Source organism: Tamandua tetradactyla, chromosome 3, assembly GCF_023851605.1.
Source record: "Tamandua tetradactyla isolate mTamTet1 chromosome 3, mTamTet1.pri, whole genome shotgun sequence".
NCBI classification, from domain to species: domain Eukaryota; kingdom Metazoa; phylum Chordata; class Mammalia; order Pilosa; family Myrmecophagidae; genus Tamandua; species Tamandua tetradactyla.
The window spans coordinates 210,228,440-210,251,304 of NC_135329.1; the positions used below are offsets into that span (position 1 = coordinate 210,228,440).

The 22,865-nt window shown below is 36.8% G+C and overlaps 1 long non-coding RNA gene across 2 annotated transcripts in view; it reads right to left on the reverse strand.

The window, feature by feature from the left end:
• LOC143678263 (uncharacterized) overlaps positions 1–22,865 on the reverse strand; it is a 338,248-nt gene that overhangs the window by 145,818 nt on the left and 169,565 nt on the right. The gene's annotated exons all lie outside the window — the stretch shown is intronic.

Genomic DNA, 22,865 nt, shown 5'->3' on the forward strand with positions numbered 1-22,865 from the left:
AGAGTAATCATTTGTTACTCTTTAAGCAAATAATTCTAGGTATGAAAAATTGCAGATATACCAAATATATCCAGTGTTTTCTCACCTGCTTTCCTCACTTCATTCTATCATGAACATTCTCCTATGTTTTTGTATAACATTTAATTCACTTTTAGTGACCAAGGAGTATTCTGTTGCATCCACATACCTGCATTTACATAAGTATAGCTCCTTAGTGGTTTAACTTTTCTTTTCTTTTACAAACAAGGCTTTGACTATCCCAATAACTGAATCTTTGTACCAGTTCATGATTATTGTCTTGGAATAAGGTGTTACAACAAACATGGCTGGCTGTCTCAGTCTGGGTTCCCCCCAGAAGTGGGCTCCCCTTCACTCCTTTCCCTGCCAGCTGCTGGAACACCACTGTTCATGCCAGTACAGTTACCAGACAAAGGTGGTGGATTCTCTGCTGGTGCACTCAAGTGACCAATTCCTGAGATGCTGGAGTTTTGAAGAGAGAAAGATTTTATTGTTAGATGAAGAGGAGGAGAATAGATGGCCTGGTGGTCTAAAAATCCATCTCCCCCAGTCTAGAGGGTTCAGGGTTTTTATGGATCCTAACAAAAGGAGAAGAAGTCATTACAATTTCAATAGCAAGTTTAAGCAGAAAGGGAGAGGGACAGAATTATTTTCATTTCAATAGCAGGTATAGACAGAAACAATTTACAAATGTAAAGGAGTGAAACTGTGATGGAGCCAGTTAATGGTTGGTTCTGAACTGATTCAATTTCCTCCATTAACATTAGGGGATTTGCCCTTATAAGTTACTTTGAGAAAAAGACTGAATAAAGAGAGTGCCAGCTTTTACAATCACAAAGGCACAAGATAAAAGCTTTTTACCATCATTATAAGCAATCAGGGCAGCTGAAATATAGTTCAGAGATTTTGGGTATTTCCCTCTTTCTACTCTAATATATAAGAAAGAAAAAAGGATTATTCATATAATAATTCAGTAGTCATAATCCTTCATTAAATCTTAACTTCTCAGTTACATCTCTTCCCTCTCATTTGATAATTCTCCCAATTTTGAGGGATATCAGGGTGATGACATCTAATTTCTTCATGCTGAAAAGGGGCGTCAATACTATGGGGCAGAGGGACAAAAGTGGTTGTTGTCCTGGAGAGACTGGTACTTCTGTGTTTCTGGGCTTATCTGGCATAGGAATAAATCCAGAGGTTTTAAGTTTCTGATAAACAAACCTTTATAGAGTTCAGGGTATCCTTAGGGTTTCCAGGAATACTATTGGTTGGGGCTTGGCATACTGTGGCAGTCTGTTAATACCTGCTGAAACTTTCATAGGGTCCGGAATGACCTCTTGACTTGATTTGAAATCTCTCAGCCACTAAATCTTTATTTCTTTTCTCCTTTTTTTGTCAGCTAATCCCACAATGCCAGATCCAGGCTTATCCATGAGAGTCCTGTCCCACATTGCCAGGGAGACTTAAACCCCTGGAAGTCATGTCTGGCATAGGGGGGAAGGTACTGAGTTTATGTGCAGGGCTTGGCTTAGAGAGAGATTACATCTGAGTAACAGAAGAGTTTCTGTGGGGGTGATGCTTAGCCATTAATTATAAGTAGGCTTAGGTTTGCCAGTACAGAAATAAGTTTTATAAGGTCAAATTTCAAGATCAAGGGCTTGGCTTACTAAATTGGGAGGTAAATAGTACCCTATTGCTTAAGAGAATATCAGGAATTCCTTAAGTGAGGAAGTTTAGCAGTTTCACTTCTTCTCAGGGTCTTTGCAAATAGTTTTGCATTTTCTGCATAAAATACTCTGAAATGAATCAGGGTATAACATTAACTACAGAATATTAAGGTTTTATTCTTTATTCTGGGTTCCATGTCAAGTAAATCTGAATTAGGTTGTTTAAATACAGTTAGATAGTGTGCTACAGAAAATGTAAATTTTGGACAAAATAAACATCTCTTCTTTTGGTTTCACACAGAAGTTAAAATTGTAAAATACAGACAATATTATCTTTTACCCTGTATTCTGATTTTCCTTAGTCTTAACCAGATTAATTGCAATCAAATCTCAAATCTCTTCTTCAGTTTCTTTAACAGTTGCTGTATGGAGTCATGCTGACTCTCAGGACTGCAGAACTTTAACTCTGAGTCTCAGGTGTCACACTGATGCCTAAAGTTCCAGGGAACTACAAGGTTATACAAAGAGCAAAGCATCTCAAAATTTAGAAATAACGGTTAAAGTTCAAGAGTAAATATGACTGCTGCACAGAGCTTACAAACTAAGCCTTAATTTTCTTATAGATATTTTAAAATGAAGTTACTTTCAACAATAAAAACATTTGGCAGTCATCTTATATTAACAAACCATAGCAGAGTTTTATTTTTCCTGTTTCACCTTTTACATTTACAAGAGCTATTAATCACAGGTAAAACATAATTTATATATTTGTACTATTTCCCTTTTAAAATCCCTCCTTGTTGCAGAGAAATTCTGACCTATAGCTGACTGCAGTTACTTTTAGAGATGCATTAGAGTAAAGCAGTGTGACTGACAAGAAAATTTGGTTCCATGATCTATAGCCGTTTTCTAAGAATAACTAAAACCATGACTAACAACATCATTCCATTATCTTAACATCATAGAGATCAGTATCAGGATATAACATGGACAGTAAGAACATTGTTAAGTCTTTAGGAATTTTTATACAATCTCTAAATATATGAATAACATTCCACCCATGCAAATTTAGATTACTAAAGGATAGAAAATCCCCTTAACCACTATGATACTTCCCAAACCTCCTATGTAATATGGTTCTAGTTTGCTAACTGCCTGAATGCAATATACCAGAAACAGAATGGCTTTTTAAAAGGGGAATTCAATAAGCTGCTAGTTCACAGTTCTGAGGCTGAGAAAATGTTCCAATTAACCAATTAAAATAAGCCTATAGAAATATCCAATTTAAGGCATCCAGTGAAAGATACCTTGCTTCAAGAAGGCTGATGACATTCAGCATTTCTCTCTCATCTGGAAGGGTACATGGTAAACATGGCCGCATCTGCTGGTTTTCTTGTGACTCTATAAAAGGGACTCTCTCCAAAATGTTTCCTCTTTTAAAGGATTCCAATAAGCAACTCCATCTTCAAGGGTGGGAGGCACACCTCCATGGAAATCATCTAATCAAAAGTTACCACCCACAGTTCGGTGGGTCACATCTCCATGGGTACAATCAAAATACTCCCACCCAGCAATATTGAAAGAGGATTGAAGGACATGGCTTTTCTGGGCTCCATAACAAATTCAAACCAGCACAAATATGTTAAACTATTTTAGCCCCTCACTTTTACAAGGTGAAAGGACAAATCCTTTGTAACAGTTTTCCTTTAAAAGTGAGAGGACTTGTCTTTTGAAATAAAGGATGATAAGGTAAACATAAACATTAACAAGGATATTATTCTGATATAAGATACTTCTCTTCTAGATAGAGTACTCAAGGCTAAGAAAACTTTTTATATACATTTTCATTAAGAGAAAATTAACAATCCACATTATTTTTTTATTCAACATAACATACAAACACATTCTTACCATATGATCATTCCATTCTTGATATATAATCAATAACTCACAATACCATCACATAGTTGTATATTCATCATGACAATTTCTTAGAACATTTGTGTCAATTCAGAAAGAGAAATAAAAACAAAAAATTTCATACGTACCATACCCCTTACCCCTCTCTTTCATTGATCACTAGCATTTCAATATACTAAATTTATTTTAACATTTGTTCCCCTATTATTTATTTATTTTTAATACATATGTTTCACTTGTCTGTCAATAAGGTAGATAAAAGCAGCATCAGAGACAAGGTTTTTACAATCACACAGTCACACTGAGAAACTATATCATTATACAATCATCTTCAAGAAAGATGGCCACTGGAACACAGCTCTACATTTTCAGGCACTTCCCTCCAGCCTCACCATTACACCTTAACTTAAGAGGTGATATTTATATGCAATCCACATTATTTTAACAGAGTGAAAACTAAACTTTAATTTTGTGTCATATGCTGTTTGACACAAAAGCTTTTAAAAATTATTATAAATGGGCTTATCAAATTTTTGGTCAACATTGACTATGACAGACAAAATTCGCTTTTATAAACCTTCTACAACTTTCCATATTCATGAAGAGCTTGTAGTCAGCAATGGCTACGATAAACAAAATTAAGTTTCTCAAACCTTCTACCACTTTCAATATTCATTCAGGGCTTGTAGGTAGATGCAAAATTCACTTTCACAAACTTTTTACAACAAACAAGATTCACTTTAATCTGAAAATATGATCATCTTAGAGTTGGAAAATAATAGAAACACTATTCATTCCACCTTTAGTCTTTATTTACTCAGAGTGCATGCAATTAGAAATAACTTTGATAACAAACTTACAAAGCTCTTTGAACATGCATACTACCTTCCAACACCAGTATTCATGATGGGAAGAAGAGACAGAGATACTACCAAATAATGGAAGAAGGAAGAAATGTATGCTTGTGTTTGGAATACAGCCAGAAATTTACATAATCTATATTCACAACACACAAATGATTACTTTACAATAGCCTAAAATCCCTCAGTCCAATCCCGCGCAACCTTCAAAGGTCAGAAAAGCCCAAGTTTGAAATGCAATCAGCTCTTCAATAACTAAGGTACTTATCTCCAAGAAAAAACTCAAAATTTTCTCAACACTATTCCCAAGTAGTAAGTATTACCAGGGATATGTTAGCTCACAAAATGAAGTTATGGTTTCTAAAAAAGAAATGAGTTCAGAACACTATTTATTCAAATGCTACTTTCTTATTTAAAGGTTATACAAGTGTCCTCTCTTCTATGAGGTATTCTTAGGTTAAATTTTTTTATTATTATTTAAAAAAAATCAACTAACACAACATTTAGAAATCATTCCATTCTACATATGCAATCAGTAATTCTTAATATCATCACATAGATGCATGCTCATGATTTCTTAGTACATTTGCATCGATATAGAAAAAGAAATAGCAAGACAACAGAAAAAGAAATAAAATGATAATATAGAGAAAAAATAAAAATAAAAAATACAAAAAATATATATAAAAACAAACAAACAAAAAAACTATAGCTCAGATGCAGCTTCATTCAGTGTTTTAACCTAATTACATTACAATTAGGTAGTATTGTCCTGCCCACTTTTGAGTTTTTGTATGTAGTCCTGTTGCACAGTCTGTATCCCTTCAGCTCCAATTACCCATTATCTTACCCGGTTTCTAACTCCTGATGGTCTCTGTTACCAATGACATATTCCAAGTTTATTCTCTAATGTCAGTTCACATCAGTGGGACCATACAGTATTTGTCCTTTAGTTTTTGGCTAGTCTCACTCAGCATAATGTTCTCTAGGTCCATCCATGTTATTACATGCTTCATAAGTTTATTCTGTATAAAGCTGCATAATATTCCATCGTATGTATATACCACAGTTTGTTTAGCCACTCCTCTGTTGATGGACATTTTGGCTGTTTCCATCTCTTTGCAATTGTAAATAATGCTGCTATAAACATTGGTGTGCAAATGTCTGTTTATGTCTTTGCCCTTAAGTCCTTTGAGTAGATACATAGCAATGATATTACTGGGTCGTATGGCAATTCTATATTCAGTATTTTGAGGAACTGCCAAACTGCCTTCCACAGTGGTTGCATCATTTGACATTCCCTCCAACAGTGAATAAGTGTGCCTCTTTCTCCGCATCCTCTCCAGCACTTGTCATTTTCTGTTTTGTTGATAATGGCCATTCTGGTGGGTGTGAGATGATATCTCATTGTGGTTTTGATTTGCATTTCTCTAATGGCCAGGGACATTGAGCATCTCTTCATGTGCCTTTTGACCATTTGTATTTCCTCTTCTGAGAGGTGTCTGTTCAAGTCTTTTTCCCATTTTATAATTGGGTTGGCTGTCTTTTTCTTGTTGAGTTGAACAATCTCTTTATAAATTCTGGATACTAGACCTTTATCTGATATGTCGTTTCCAAATATTGTCTTCCATTGTGTACGCTGTCTTTCTACTTTCTTGATGAAGTTCTTTGATGCACAAAAGTGTTTAATTTTGAGGAGCTCCCATTTATTTCTTTCTTTCTTCAGTGCTCTTGCTTTAGGTTTAAGGTCCATAAAACCGCCTCCAGTTGTAAGTTTCATAAGATATCTCCCTACATTTTCCTCTAACTGTTCTATGGTCTTAGACCTAATGTTTAGATCTTTGATCTATTTTGAGTTAACTTTTGTATAGGGTGTGAGATATGGGTCCTCTTTCATTCTTTTGCATATGGATATCCAGTTCTCTAGGCACCATTTATTGAAGAGACTGTTCTGTCCCAGGTGAGTTGGCTTGACTGCCTTATAAAAGATCAAATGTCCATAGATGAGAGGGTCTATATCTGAGCACTCTATTCGATTCCATTGGTTGATATATCTATCTTTATGCCAGTACCATGCTGTTTTGACCACTGTGGCTTCATAATATGCCTTAAAGTACGGTAGCTTGAGACCTCCAGCTTCGTTCTTTTTCCTCAAGATACTTTTAGCAATTCGGGGCACCCTGCCCTTCCAGATAAATTTGCTTATTGGTTTTTCTATTTTTGAAAAATAAGTTGTTGGAATTTTGATTGGTATTGCATTGAATCTGTAAATCAATTTAGGTAGGATTGACATCTTAACTATATTTAATCTTCCAATCCATGAACACTGTATGCCCCTCCATCTATTTAGGTCTTCTGTGATTTCTTTTAACAGTTTTTTGTAGTTTTCTTAGTATAGGTTTTTTGTCTCTTTAGTTAAATTTATTCCTAGGTATTTTATTCTTTTAGTTGCAGTTGTAAATGGAATTCCTTTATTGATTTCCCCCTCAGCTTGTTCATTGCTAGTGTATAGAAATGCTACAGATTTTTGAATGTTGATCTTGTAACCTGCTACTTTGCTGTACTCATTTATTAACTCTAGTAGTTTTGTTGTGGATTTTTCCGGGTTTTCGACGTATAGTATCATATCGTCTGCAAACAGTGATAGTTTTACTTCTTCCTTTCCAATTTTGATGCCTTGTATTTCTTTTTCTTGTCTAATTGCTCTGGCTAGAACCTCCAACATGATGTTGAGTAATAGTGGTGATAATGGACATCCTTGTCTTGTTCCTGATCTTAGGGGGAAAGTTTTCAATTTTTCCCCATTGAGGATGATATTAGCTGTGGGTTTTTCATATATTCCCTCTATCATTTTAAGGAAATTCCCTTGTATTCCTATCTTTTGAAATGTTTTCAACAGGAAAGGATGTTGAATCTCGTCAAATGCCTTCTCTGCATCAATTGAGATGATCATGTGATTTTTCTGCTTTGATTTGTTGATATGGTGTATTACATTAATTGATTTTCTTATGTTGAACCATCCTTGCATACCTGGGATGAATCCTACTTGGTCATGATGTATAATTCTTTTAATGTGTTGTTGGATTCGATTCGCTAGAATTTTATTGAGGATTTTTGCATCTATATTCATTAGAGAGATTGGTCTGTAGTTTTCTTTTTTTGTAATATTTTTGCCTGGTTTTGGTATGAGGGTGATGTTGACTTCATAGAATGAATTCGGTAGCTTTCCCTCCACTTCGATTTTTTTGAAGAGTTTGAGTAGAGTTGGTACCAATTCTTTCTGGAATGTTTGGTAGAATTCACATGTGAAGCCGTCTGGTCCTGGACTTTTCTTTTTGGGAAGCTTTTGAATGACTGCTTTAATTTCTTTACTTGTGATTGATTTGTTGAGGTCATCTATTTCTTCTTGAGTCAAAGTTGGTTGTTCATGTCTTTCCAGGAACCCGTCCATTTCATCTAAATTGTTGTATTTATTAGCATAAAGTTGTTCATAGTATCCTGTTATTACCTCCTTTATTTCTGTGAGGTCAGTGGTTATGTCTCCTCTTCCATTTCTGATCTTATTTATTTGCGTCCTCTCTCTTCTTCTTTTTGTCAATCTTGCTAAGGGCCCATCAATCTTATTGATTTTCTCATAGAACCAACTTCTGGTCTTTTTGATTTTCTCAATTGTTTTCATGTTCTCAATTTCATTTATTTCTGCTCTAATCTTTGTTATTTCTTTCCTTTTGCTTGCTTTGGGATTAGTTTGCTGTTCTTTCTCCAGTTCTTCCAAGTGGACAGTTAATTCCTGAATTTTTGCCTTTTCTTCTTTTCTGATATAGGCATTTAGGGTAATAAATTTCCCTCTTAGCACTGCCTTTGCTGTGTCCCATAGGTTTTGATATATTGTGTTTTCATTTTCATTCGCCTCGAGATATTTACTAATTTCTCTTGCAATTTGTTCCTTGACCCACCCGTTGTTTAAGAGTGTGTTGCTGAGCCTCCATGTATTTGTGAATTTTCTGGCACTCTGCCTATTATTGATTTCCAACTTCATTCCTTTATGATCCGAGTAAGTGTTGTGTACGATTTCAATCTTTTTAAATTTATTAAGATTTGCTTTGTGACCCAGCATATGGTCTATCTTTGAGAATGATCCATGAGCACTTGAGAAAAAGGTGTATCCTGCTGTTGTGGGATGTAATGTCCTATAAATGTCTGTTAAGTCTAACTCATTTATTGTAATATACAAATTCTCTATTTCTTTATTGATCCTCTGTCTAGATATTCTGTCCATTGATGAGAGTGGTGAATTGAAGTCTCCAACTATTATGGTATATGTGTCTATTTCCCTTTTCAGTGATTGCAGTGTATTCCTCATGTATTTTGGGGCATTCTGGTTTGGTGCTAAATATTTATGATTGTTATGTCTTCTTGTTTAATTGTTCCTTTTATTAGTAGATAGTGTCCTTCTTTGTCTCTTTTAACTGTTTTACATTGCAAGTCTAATTTGTTGGATATTAGTATAGCCACTCCTGCTCTTTTCTGGTTGTTATTTGCATGAAATATCTTTCCCCACCCTTTCACTTTCAACCTATGTTTATCTTTGGGTCTAAGATGTGTTTCCTGTAGACAGCATATAGAAGGATCCTGTTTTTTAATCCATTCTGCCAGTCTATGTCTTTTGATTGGGGAATTCAGTCCATTAACATTTAGAGTTATTACTGTTTGGATAATATTTTCCTCTACCATTTTGCCTTTTGTATTATATATATCATATCTGATTTTCCTTCTTTCTACACTCTTCTCCATACCTCTCTCTTCTGTCTTTTCGTATCTGACTCTAGTGCTCCCGTTAGTATTTCTTGCAGAGCTGGTCTCTTGGTCACAAATTCTCTCAGTGACTTTTTTTCTGAAAGTGGTTTAATTTCTCCCTCAGTTTTGAAGGGCAATTTTCCTGGATATAGAAGTCTCGATTGGCAGTTTTTCTCTTTCAGTAATTTAAATATATCATCCCACTGTCTTCTAGCTTCCATGGTTTCTGCTGAGAAATCTACACATAGTCTTATTGGGTTTCCCTTGTATGTGATGGATTGCTTTTCTCTTGCTGCTTTCAAGATCCTCTCTTTCTCTTTGACCTCTGACATTCTAACTAGTAAATGTCTTGGAGAACGCCTATTTGGGTCTATTCTCTTTGGGGTGCGCTGCATTTCTTGGATCTGTAATTTTAGGTCTTTCATAAGAGTTGGGAAAGTTTCAGTGATAATTTCTTCCATTAGTTTTTCTCCTCCTTTTCCCTTCTCTTCTCCTTCTGGGACACCCACAACATGTATATTTGTGTGCTTCATATTATCGTTCAGTTCCCTGATCCTCTGCTCAAATTTTCCCATTCTTTTCCCTATAGTTTCTGTTTCTTTTTGGAATTCAGATGTTCCATCCTCCAGTTCACTAATTCTAGCCTCTGTCTCTTTAAATCTACCATTGTAGGTATCCATTGTTTTTTGCACCTTTCTACTTTGTCCTTCAATCCCATAAGTTCTGTGATTTGTTTTTTCAGACTTTCTATTCCTTCTTTTTGTTCAGCCCATGTCTTCTTCATGTCCTCCGTCAATTTATTGATTTTGTATTTGAAGAGGTTTTCCATTTCTGTTCGTATATTCAGAATTAGTTGTCTCAGCTCCTGTATCTCATTTGAATTATTGGTTTGTTCCTTTGACTGGGCCATATCTTCAATTTTCCTGGCATGATCCGTTATTTTTTGCTGGCATCTGCGCATTTAATCAGATTTCCCTGGGTGTGGGACCCAGTAGGTTGAAAGATTTTCCTGTGAAATCTCTGGGCTCTGTTTTTCCTATCCTGCCCAGTGTGTGGCGCTCGTCTGTCTGCGGGTCCCACCAGTAAAAGATGCTGTGGCTCCTTTAACTTTGGAAGCCTCTCGCTGTGGGGGAGGGTCTCCAGCCGAAGTGGCTTGGGGGAGTGTCGATCCAAATCTCCCAGCCGACCCGGGAATCTGCGCGTGAGGGGGGTGCCGGCCTCCGTAGCTTGGGGGAGTGCCAATCTAAATCTCTCAGCTGGCCGGGAAGCCAAGCATGGCAGGGGGCACCGGCCACCGCGGCTTGGGGATTGCCGATCCAAAGTTCCCAGCCAGACCAGGAAGTAACGTGTGTGGAAGGGACCCCAGTCGCTGGCCTCCGCAGCTTGGGGGACCTCCCCTCGAAATCTCCCAGCCTGCCCGGGAGGCCACGCATGGGGGGGGGCACCGGCCGCCGTGGCTTGAGGGGACCGCCTGTCCAAATCTCCCAGCCAGCCTGGGAAGGAGGAAGGGAGGGTCTCCAGCCCCCAGCTGCCATGGACCGTAAAGCGCGCGCCCCTCGGGGATCTCACCGCAGTGGATTCTCCCAGCCGGTTTAGCCGTTCCAGAATGGGGTATGCTGTCTTTTTGGTCTCTGTCATGGCTCCAGGAGCTGTTCTGTATCGTTTTTGTTTCTTTAGTAGCTGTTCTGGAGGAGGAACTGAGACCCGTGCATCTTACTAAGCCGCCATCTTCTCCGGAATTTTGATGATAAAATTTTTTAAATCTCAAATCCTTTATCTTTCTTGAAAAAATGGTTTAAATGACATTTATTTTGCATGTTTTAATTTAAAATATTAGAAATATTGAGAACCAAAGTGTTTACTTCATTGTAAGGAAAAAAACTTACTAAAAGTAGTGCTTGCCTTCTTTTCATTGTATAACTTATAATGCAAGATTCTGTAACCTTGGGGAATTGTCATATTCCTGTCTAAGTTTTTAGCAGATTTCAACATTGTAATCCTTGAGTTTTAATGTTAAGAAATAATCTCCTAGAGTTCCTTTAGTGTGAAGTTTTTTGTTAGCATCACTTCTTCGGGAGCATCTTCATTCTTTTCATCACAACTACTTTTCCTCAGTTATGTTAGTAAGCTCATCTTCATTAAGTTCCTTGGCATTTCCACACCAGGAATGTCTCAAATGGCAGCAATGTCAACATTCCCACAGTCAACTGTTCCTTCTGTCACTTCATTTATGTTCAAATTCAGTTTCACTTCCAGCATTATTACTTTTCATTTCTTTAGTGCACATCATCTTTGTTGGCCAATTCCTTCTTTTGGTTACCCTGTTTTGTAAAATTTTATGTGGGTTTGTCTCAGGCACAGAGAGATTAAAAAATACATATTATTTGCAATCTGTGTGTGAACTGAATGATATAAGCATTTACAGACTGAAAGAAATGATATAAATTGGTTACTTATCATGATATACATTTTGTATACATAGTGATTTGTAGTCTGAAAAGCTCCATTACAGTTAATATTGTGACAAAAAAATTAAATGCTTCTGTGGCTTGAAAGACTTTGTCAAAAAGGTTAAAAGGCAACCAACACAATGGGAGAAAATATTTTGAAACCATGTATCTGATAAGGGATTGACATCCAGTATATATAAAGAAATCATACACTCAACAGCAAAAGAACAAACAACCCAATTATAAAATGGGCAAAATATATGATTATACATTTATTTACTAAGTGGAAATACCACTGGCTAGAAAGCACATAGGAAAGATGTTCTTCTTCATTAGCTATAAGGAAAATGCAAATCAACACCACAGTGAGATATCATCTCACCTAGAAGAATGACTGCCATTTAACAAATAGGAAACCACAAATGCTGGAGAGGATGTAGAAAAATTAGAACACTTATTCACTGCTGGTGGGAATGTATAATGGTACAGTTGCTGTGGAAAACAGTTTGGTAGTTCCTCAGAAAACTAAATACCGAGTAGCCTTACAACTGGACAATACCACTACTCATACTTACCCAGAAGAGCTGAAAGCAGTGTCATGAACAGACATTACCACACTAGTATTCATAGCAGCATTATTCTCAATTGCCAAAAGAAAGAAATAATCCAAGTGTCCATCAACAGATGAATGGATAAACAAAATGTGGTATATATAACAGCAGAATATTATGCAGCAGTAAGAAGAAATGAAATCCTGAACCATATGACAACATGATGACCCTTGAGGAAATAATACTGAGTGAGATAAGCCAAACACAAAATGATACTATGTTTTCACTAATATGAACCCCCTGGAAAATGTGAACTCAAAGTCTTAAAATGGAGAATAGAGAGGACCTAGACACTGACAGAAACTAGAGAAGGGGAAATGTTTACCTAATATGTACAGAGAAGTTAGTGAGGTTGAACTTAAGAGTATGGGAATAGAAAAATAAAAGTATGGGACTGGGTAGAGGTGATGGTAGTTCAGTGGGTTTATAAGTAATATTACCATATTGAAGGTGAATATGATAGAAAGATGTTGTTTAGAACCATGTATGTCACCAATTAGCACACAAATATAAATAAGTTCTTGCATGAACTACTTCAAGGTGTGATGCTAGTAGAAAGAGTTAATAATAGAGGGATCTCTGGAAAAAACTACTTATTGCATGCTATGGTCCATATTTAACAGAAATACATCACTGGTGCCACAACAGTACTAGTGGGAAATAATTGGAGGGAGGGACAAGAGTTAAGGGGAGTTTGGGATTTTCTTTTTGGTGTTGGTGTATCTATCTGTTATCTTTCTCTCCGTGGCAATGAAAATTGTCTAAAATTGAGAATGATGATGATTGTACAACTAATTGAAGATTCAATTAGTGAAATATTGATTTTTAAATTTTGGATATTATATATGCTGTATAAATATATCTCAACAAAATCTGCAGATTAAAAATGAATAAGCAGAAAAACTCAAGTGCTAGAGAAAATATGGAGAGAGAGGTATCGTATTTAATATTGGTAGGGTAGCAGAATGGGGCAGCCCTCTGGAGGTTAATGAAGTGGATCCACAGGAGGGTAAATATAGGGTCACCATGTTACTAGGCTATCCTGTTCCTGGGAATATACTCAAAAGAACTGAAAGTAGGGACTCCAATAGACATTTGCCCATTGAGCTTTATGACAATATTATTCGTGATACCCAATGGATAGAGGTAGCCGAAGAATACATTGAGAATCAGAAAGGTGAACTGTGGTGTATATATATGATGGAATATTGTGCAGCTACAGAAAGGAATGAAATCAGGAGGCACACCACAAGGTGAATGAACCATAAAGAGGCTATGTTGAGTGAAATAAGCCAGAAACAAATGGACAGATATTTTATGGTCTCTTATAGAAAATACTTATTAAAAAATTGGGGTCTGAATTGTAAGCTCATACAGCAGTCACATTTATGCCTGAACTTTAAGTGTTATTTCTAAATTTTGAGATGTTATGCTATATGTGTATAACTTGGTATTTTCTTGGACCTTTGGGTACCTGTGTGACACTTAAGAGTCAGAGTTGAAGTTCTGCAGCTCTGAAAGTCAGCATTCCTACATACAGCAGCTGCTGAAGAAGCTGGAAAAGAGATCAGCCTTCAATTAGCGGTAAGAACTAAGCTGATCTGGTTGGGATTCAGGTAAGTCAGAATACCGGGTAAAGGATGATGTTGTCCGTATTTCAGAATTTCAACTACTGTATGAGAATAAAAGAAGAGAGTTTTATTTTGTCCAAACCTCAACTTTTCTGTAGCACACAGTCTAACTTAACCTTTCTGGCCAGTTCAGATAAATGACCTAAATACATGGAGCCTAGAATTGGGAATGAGGTCTTGCAATTCTGTATAACTTAATGTAATACCCCGATACATTCCAGAGTATATTAGGCAGATAATTTAAAAAGTACTAGCAATGTCCCTTGAGGGATGGGAGGAAAACTCTGGAGGTATTAAACTTTCCCATCTGGGAAATCCCTGATACTCTCTCAAACATTAGGGACTCCCAAGTTAATAGGCCAATCCTTTGATTGTGAGGCTTGCTCTTATGAAACTGATTTCTGTAATGGAAAATATAGGTTCTACGCATAATTATGCCTAAGCATTTTTTCCAAAGAACCTCTTTTGTTACTCAGATGTGCCCCCCCCCCCAAGTCAACTCTGCAATTTCAATCATTACTCTCCCTGCTATTTGGGGGTGTGAATCTCTCTGGCAACATGGGACATGACTCTCAGGGATGAGCCTGGCCCTGGCACTGTGGATAGACAATGCCTACCTGAGCAAAAGGGGGAAAAGAAATGTAACAAAATAACACATCAGTGGCTAAGAGAGTTGAAATAAGTCAAGAGACTATTCTGGAGGTAATTTTTTTTTTCATGCAAGAACTTATTTCTATTTGTATTGTTAATTAGTGCAACACATGAGTTTATACAACCCCTCTCAATCATGTTCACCTTCAATATGGTAAAATTACTTATATACCCGCTAGTGAATTGCCTTCATGTCCATCTACTCCCTTACAATTAAGTTCAACCTCATTAGGAGACTTTTCACTCATCTCAAGCTTCTGTGTATCCCTAGGTCCCCTATAGTCTTTATTATAAACTTCTGATTTTACCTTTACCGTGTTCATAAAAATGCAATCATACACTATCTGTACTTTTGTGTCTGGCTTATTTCACTCAGCACTGTGTCCTCAAGGCTTATCCATCTTGTCATATCGTTCAGGACATCATTTCATCTTACTGCTGCATAATATTCCATCATATGTATATACCACATTTTGTTAATTCACTGTTCTGTTGATGGGCACTTGGATTGTTTCCATCTTTTAGCAATTGTGAATACTGCTGCTATCAACATTGGTGTGCAAATCTCTGTTTGTGTCACTGCTTTCAGCTTCTTCTGGTTATACACCAAGTAGTGGTATTGTTGGGTCATAGGGCAACTAGATATTTAGTTTTCTGAGTGTTCTAGTTTGCTGCCTGCCAGAATCCAATAGACCACAAATGAAATGGCTTTTAAAAGAAGGGGGAATTTAATAAGTTGCTAGTTTACAGTTCTAAGGCTGAGAAAATGTCCCAACTAAAACAAGCCTATAGAAATGTCTAATTTAAGGTATCAAGGGAAAGATACCTTGGTTCAAGGCCAGTGAAGTTTACTGTTTTTCTCTCAGCTGGAAGGGCACATGGTGAACATGGCAGTGTCTTCTGGCTTTCTCATGGCTCTACAAAAGGCAATCTCTCAAATGTTTCCTCTATTAAAGGATTCCAGTAAGCAACTCCACCTTCAATGTGTGGAGACACACCTCCATGGAAATCTTCCATTCAAAAGTTACCACCCACATTTGGGTGGGTTATACTCCATGGAAACAATGAAAATGCTCCCACACAGCAATACTGAATGGGGATTAAAGGGCATGGCTTTTCTGGGTTCCACCACAAATTCAAACCAGCATGCTGAGTAACCACCGAACTGTACCATAGTGACTGTACCATTATAATTCCCCACCACCAGTGCCTGTGTCCCAATTTCTCCACATTCTCTCCTACATTTGTAGTTTCCTGTTTGTTTAACAGCAGCCATTCTTATAGGTGTGAAGTGGTATCTCATTGTAATCTTGATCTGCATTTCCCTTATAGCTAATGAGAATAAGCATCTCTTATGGCTTTTTAGCCATCTGTATTTGCTCTTCAGAAAAATTTCTATTCATATCTTTAGCCCACTTTATAATTGGGTGGCTTGTTCTTTTGATGTTGAGTTGTATTATTTCCTTGTGTATACAGCATATCAAACCTTATCTGATGTGTGATATCCAAATATTTTCTCCCATTGAGTTGGTTGCCTTTTTACCTTTTTGATAGAGTCTTTTGCGGCACAAAAGCATTTGATTTAGAGGAGTTCCCATTTATCTAGTTTTTTCTTTTGTTGCTTGTGCTTTGGGTGTAAAGTTTAGGAAGCTATCTCCTACATTTTATTCTAGGAGCTTTATAGTACTGGTTCTTATGTTTAGGTGTTTGATCCGATTTGAGTTAATTTTTGTATAGAGTGTATGGTAAGGATCCTCTTTCATTGTCCTGGCTATTAATATCCAGTTCTCCCATGCCCATTTATTGAAAAAACTATTTTGTCCCAGTTCAGTTGATTTGGAGGCCTTGACTAAGATCAGTTTACCAAAGATTTGTTGGTCTATTTCTACACTGTCACTTTGGTTCCATTTGTCAATACTTCTGTCTTTGTGCCAGTACCATCTGTTTTGACCACTGAGGCTTTATAATAGCTTTTAAAATCAGGGAATTTTAATCCTGCCACTTCATTCTTATTTTTGAGGATGCTATTTGGGGTCTCTTTTCCTTCCAGATGAATTTGGTTAACTAGCTTTTCCAAGCCTTCATAATAGATTGATGGGATTTTGATTGGTACTGCATTGCATCTGTAGATCAATTTGGATAAAATTGATATCTTAACTATCTAACCTTCCTATCCATCAGCATGGAGTGTCTTTCCACCTATTTAGATCTTCTTTGATTTCATTTTTTGACAATGTTATGTAGTTCTCTGTGTACAAATTCTGTACATCCCTAGTTAACGTCATTTCTATATACTTGATTCTTTTAGTTGTTCTTTTGGATGGAATTTTTTCCTTAATTGATTCCTCAGTCAGGTCATTGCTTGTGTATAAAAACGTTGCTGATTTTTGCACACTAATTTTATAACCTGCCACTTTGCTGAATTTGTTTATTAGCTCAAGTAACTTTGTTGTAGATTTCTTAGGGTTTTCATGTCATCTGCAAATAATGAAAGTTTTACTTCTTCCTTTCCAATTTGGAGGCCTTTTATTTCTTTTTCCTGCTTGATTGCTCTTGCTAGAACTTCTAGTACAATGTTGAATAAGAATGGTAACAGAGGGCATCCTTGTCTCATTCTCGATCTTGGAAGAGAGCTTTCAGCCTTTCACCATTGAGTATGAGGCTGGCTATGGGTTTTTCATATATGCCTTTTATGATTTTGAGGAAGTTACCTTTGATTCCCACCTTTTGAAGTGTTTTTATCAGACAAGGATGCTGGATTTCATCAAATGCCTTTTCACCATCAATTGAGAGGATCATTTAATTTTTCTGTTTTGATTTGTTAATATGCTGTATTACATTAGCTGATTATCTTGTGTTGAAACATCCTTGCATTCCTGGTATAAACCCCACTTGGTTGTGGTGTATAATTCTTTTAATGTGCTGTTGGATTTGATTTCCTAATATTTTGTTGAGAATTTTTGTATCTATGGTCCTTAGGGAGATTGGTCTGTTTTTTCCTTTCTTGTAACCTCTTTACCCAGTTTTGGTATTAGAGTGATGTTAGCTTCATAAAATGGGTTAGGTAGTGTTCCTTTTCCTTCAATTTTTTTGAAAAATGTGGGCAGGATTGGTGTTAGTTCTTTTCAGAATGTTTGATAAAATTCCCCTATGAAGCCATCTGGTCCTGGGCTTTTTTTTTGTAGGAAGGTTTTTGATGACTGTTTGAATCTCTTTACATGTGATTGGTTTCTTGAGATCTTCTATTTCTTCTTGAGTCAGTGGAGCTTGTTTGTCTATTTCCAGGAATATGTCCATTTCATCAAAGTTGTCTATTTGTAGGCATATAATTGTTCATAGTAGCCTCTTATGATTTTTTAAAAATTTCTTCATGGTCTGTGGTAATGAACCCTCTCTCATTTCTGATTTTGTTTATTTGCATCCTCTCCCTTTTTTTCTTTGTCAGTCTTGCTAGTGGCCTATCAATTTTATTGATTTTCTCAAAGAACCCACTTTTTTTTATTGATTCTTCTATTCTCCCATTCATTTAACTCTGCTTTAATCTTTGTTATTTCTCTTATTCTGTTTGCTTTGGGGTTAGCTTGCTGTTCTTTTTCAAATTCTTCCAGGTCAGCAGTTAAGTCCTCAATTCTTGCTCTTTCTTCTTTTTTAATATAGGTATTTAGGGCAATAAATTTCCCTCTCAGTACTGTCTTTCCCACCTCCCATTATTTCTGATATGTTGTATTCTCATTTTCATTCTTCTCCAGATGGTTACTGATTTCTCTAGCAATTTCTTCTTTGACCCCTTCATTGTTTAAGAGAGTGTTATTTAATCTCCATATATTTGTGAAAGTTCTTGTTCTTTGGTAGTTATTGATTTCCAGCTTCACTCCATTGTCATCAGAGAAAGTACATTGAATAATTTCTGTTTTTAAATTTAGTAAGACCCAGCATATGATCTATCCTGGAGAAAGTTCCATGAGCACTAGAAAAGAATGTATATCCTGGTGTTTTGGGGTGTAATGATCTATATATGTTTGTTAGGTCTAATTCATTTATCAGATTAAGTTTTCTATTTCCTTGTTGATCTTCTGTCTGGTTGTTCTGTCTATAGAGGAGAGTGGTGTATTGAGGTCACCTACTATTATTGTTAAAACATCTATCATTCCTATCAGTTTTGCCAATGTCTCTCTCATGTACTTTGGACCTCCTTGATTAGGAGCATAGATATTTATGATTGTTATTTCTTCTTGGTTAATTGTTCCTTTTATTAACATATAGTGTCCTTCTTTGTCTCTTATGATATCTCTGCATTAAAATCTATTCTGTCTGGTATTAGTATAGCTACTCCTGCTTTCTTTTGGTTATAGTTTGCATGGGACATCTTGTTCCATCCTTTCACTTTCAATGTATTTGTATCCTTGTGTCTAAGATGAGTGCCTTGTAAGCAGCATATAGCTGGATATATTTCTTTATCTTTTCTGCTAGTGTGTATCTTTTAATTGGTAAGTTTAGTCCATTAACATTCAAAGTTATTACTATATTTCTTGAAATATCATCTTATCCTTTGGATTTTATTTGTCAGATCTATATGTCCTTTTCCCACTTTCTCTTTTTATCCTTTAGATTACCCTAAGTGGTTCTCTTCAATTCTGTGGCCTCCTCCAGACCTCTCTCTCCTGTCTTTTTTTTTTTTTCCAGGTAGCAGAACTTCCTTTAGTATTTCTCATAGAGCTGGTATCCTGTTGACATACTCTTTCAGCCTTTGTGTGTCTATGAAAATTTTAATCTCTCCCTCAGTTTGAATGACAATTTGTCTGGGTATAGAATTCTTGACTGGAAGTCTTTGCCTTCCAGGATCTTAAATATATCATACCACTGCCTTCTCACCTGTATAGTGCCAATTGAGTTATCCAAACTCAGTCTTAAGTAGATTCCCTTGTACATAGTAGATTGTTTTTGTCATGCTGCTTTCCAGATTTTCTGCTTCTCCTCAACATCTGACAGACTAATTAGTATGTGTCTTAGGGTAGGCCTAGTTACATTTGTTTTATTTGGAGTTTGTTGGACTTCTTTGATTTGCATATTTATGTCTTTTATAATGGTTGGGAAGTTTTCCCACATTATGTCCACTAATAATCTTCCTAGCCTTTAACTCTTCTCTTCTCCTTCAGGGATACTGATAATTCTTTTATTTGTGCACTTTACTTTGTCCATAATTTCCCTGAGATACAATTACAGTTTTTCCATCTTTTTTGTCATTTGCTCTTTTGTGTGTTCACAATCTTTTGCCCTGTCCTCTATTATTCTTTCTTCCATGTCTTCAAATCTGTTGTTGTGTGTCACTAACAAATTTTTTATTTAGTCTACAGAATCTTTAATCTCTGTGATATATGCTGTTTTTCTATTTATTCTTTCAAATTTCTTCTTTATGCTCTTGTAGAGTCTTCTTGATCTCCTTTATGTCACTGATTTTATTTAGTAAAGTTGTATAAATATCTTTGATTCATTATTCCAAAGTCTGTGTCTCCTCTGCTGTTTTAATTTGGTCATTAGACTGGACTCTATCTGTCTGCATCTTCATGTATTTAGTGATTTTCTGTTGTCTTCGTGGCATGCAAATATCTTCCTCGTGTCCATTTCCCAGTCTGTGCACTCCTGATGGCTTCAGGCCTCTACCTGGAAATGGACACATGGACTGTTTTCACTCACTAGCCAATTTCTGGTTCTCTGCATCTCAGTTCTTCTGCATGTTCAACCAGGGTCTTCCTAAAATTTGGAAACAGTGGTTCTCAATTGCTAGCTGTTTTATTTTCTTTCTTCTCTTCATTCATTTGTATTTTTGAGCTTTCTTACATTGTGTATGAATATTTCTCATGCAGTTTCTGAGAGTCAGGAATTCAAGAGTGAATTTAGCTGGTTCTGGTTCAGGGTCTCCCTGTTAGTTCGGGATCTTGGCAGCTTTGCAGGAAGCTTCAGTTCCTCACCAGGGGCCCTCTCCACACTCACTCTGCAGATTGCTTTCCCCTGAACAGAGAGAAGCAAAAGCCATCTGGAGGTTATTGTTATGAATACTTCAGCTAGATATTGCTAATTGCCATGGTATGCCTAGCCCCCACCAACAGTATCCCTGTAAAACTTAAAGACTTCCCAGAACTCTATAAAAGTTTCACTCACTAATTTTATTTTTCAGAAACTTCCAGATGGTTCCTAGGCCAGATAAGCCCTGAAGGCCAGAGTCACCAGTCTCTCAAATATATCAACCAGTTGCATCCCCCTACCCTATTAGTTGATATCCTCTTTTCAACATGAAGTTAGAATGGTCATTGCCCAAATATCTATAAAGATATTATTGAGATAAGGATCAAAGGAGAGGGAGTAATTGCAACAGAAGAAGCTAAGATTTAACAAATGAGTATGACTGCTGAATCATTATATTGATATTTCTTATTAGTCCTCAGTGTCTTAGAGCAGCTAAAAGGAAATACCTGAAATTGTGGAACCATAACCCGTACCATACTTTGAAATTTGTTCTATAAGTACTTGTTGAAATTTATTGATTTTTTTAATGTTATATTTCAAAATAAAAAATATTTGAAAAGATACAAACATGTTTCCCATTTGTGTAATTTCTTTGATTAATCTTTAACAGTTTCCTCTCTTTTTAAACATTCCATGATTGGATGCAGAACTGGGTTGTTTGATTGTTTAATTATGGTGGTATTCAACTTCTCCCTGTCAACTGTAAGTTGGTGTAGGTTTGATGGATTCAGGATCAATATTTTTAGAAGAACATTTTTATTGAGATTATGCTGGCTACTTCATGTTGCATCACACAGGAGGTACCCCATATCTGGTTTTTAGTGAAAGTAAGATTGGTCTGAGAATGTAGTATCATTGGCATATGCCTTCTTTGGCTTCCCAGAAGTAGTGATGAACCAGGACCATGGTGACAAAGCATGAGGGTGATAGGACAAGCTTTAACCTAAGATTTTTGGGTATGGATTAGGGGAACCAAGAAGTCCTTGATGCAGTATACAAAGGTGTGTGCAATCTAGCTCCTGTCCTCCTCCAACCTCATCCCTTTCCTTCCATGTTTCAGACACACTGGTGGCTTCCAATTCCTCAAAACACCATGTTCCATCATCATACCTGAGGGGCCTCATACCTGCTGTTTCTCTCTCTGGAATCCTCTCTCCCATTCACAGCTGAGCTAAATTCATCTATCCTTTCAATTTTGGTGTAAATGGCACTTCCTGGAAACATAACAATGTCCCCAGATAAGGTAAAAAACTCCACCTATAGCTCTCCTGATGCCTGGAATCCTTTTTTTTTTCTTTTAAAGCACTTATGACAACAGTTATTAATTTCCTGCACCTCCCCTGGATGTAAACTCCATGAGGGCAGGAACCACATTTGCTTTTCACCGCCATTCCTATAGCCCCCAGCCTGGTGCCAGGAGCATATTTGCTGAATGAATGAAAACACAGTTGGAGTAGCATGGTGTGCCAAAGGATTTTGGCCAGATGTTGTCTTAAGAGAAAGACAGAAACTGTCTTCATGTTAAGAGTTCTCAGTCTACAGATGTGAGCATTCCCATGATGAGTAGAAAGAAACTTTTGGGACAGGTTTGGCAGAAATGCTTGTCTCTTATATTTTAGTCAAGTTGCTTCTCAAAAATGTAAGCTAATATATGTCACATGCTTGCCAAGAACCAGGAGTTATCATAGGTAGGCATTGTGATAGGCCTCGTCTTCCAGATGATGAAACTGAGGCACAATGAAGTTGAGGAGTTTGGGTAGGGGACCTTATCTACAGAGATAGAGGGGGAGGGTAGCTTACAGTTAGGTCACTGAAGGTGTTCCTGATTCACCATATGTCAAGGGACACATGACATTGAGCCTTAATTTTAGACCAAACACCACCCTGAGGATAACCCTAGTACCACAGCAACGTGCCGGGATCCCTTTAGGATCTCCCCATCCTGTCACTGGTAGACATGCCAGGTTCTTCATCCTTTTGTCCAGTGTAGAGCCACAGACCACAGGCACACACACACACACACACACACACACACACTAATGCTCAAAAACAGAGGCCCATCAACTTCATAAGGAGAAGAGAAATGATTTTAACTCCCTATTAATTTGCAGGGCTTCTTTCTCACTCAGAGTGGCATGAGTCCCTTTCCTTCATCTCCTGCCTCTTATTTGTGTCCTTTTGGGCCTGTGGGGACAAGCATAGGACCCATAGCTGAGCCATGGGTTCTTTTCTGGCC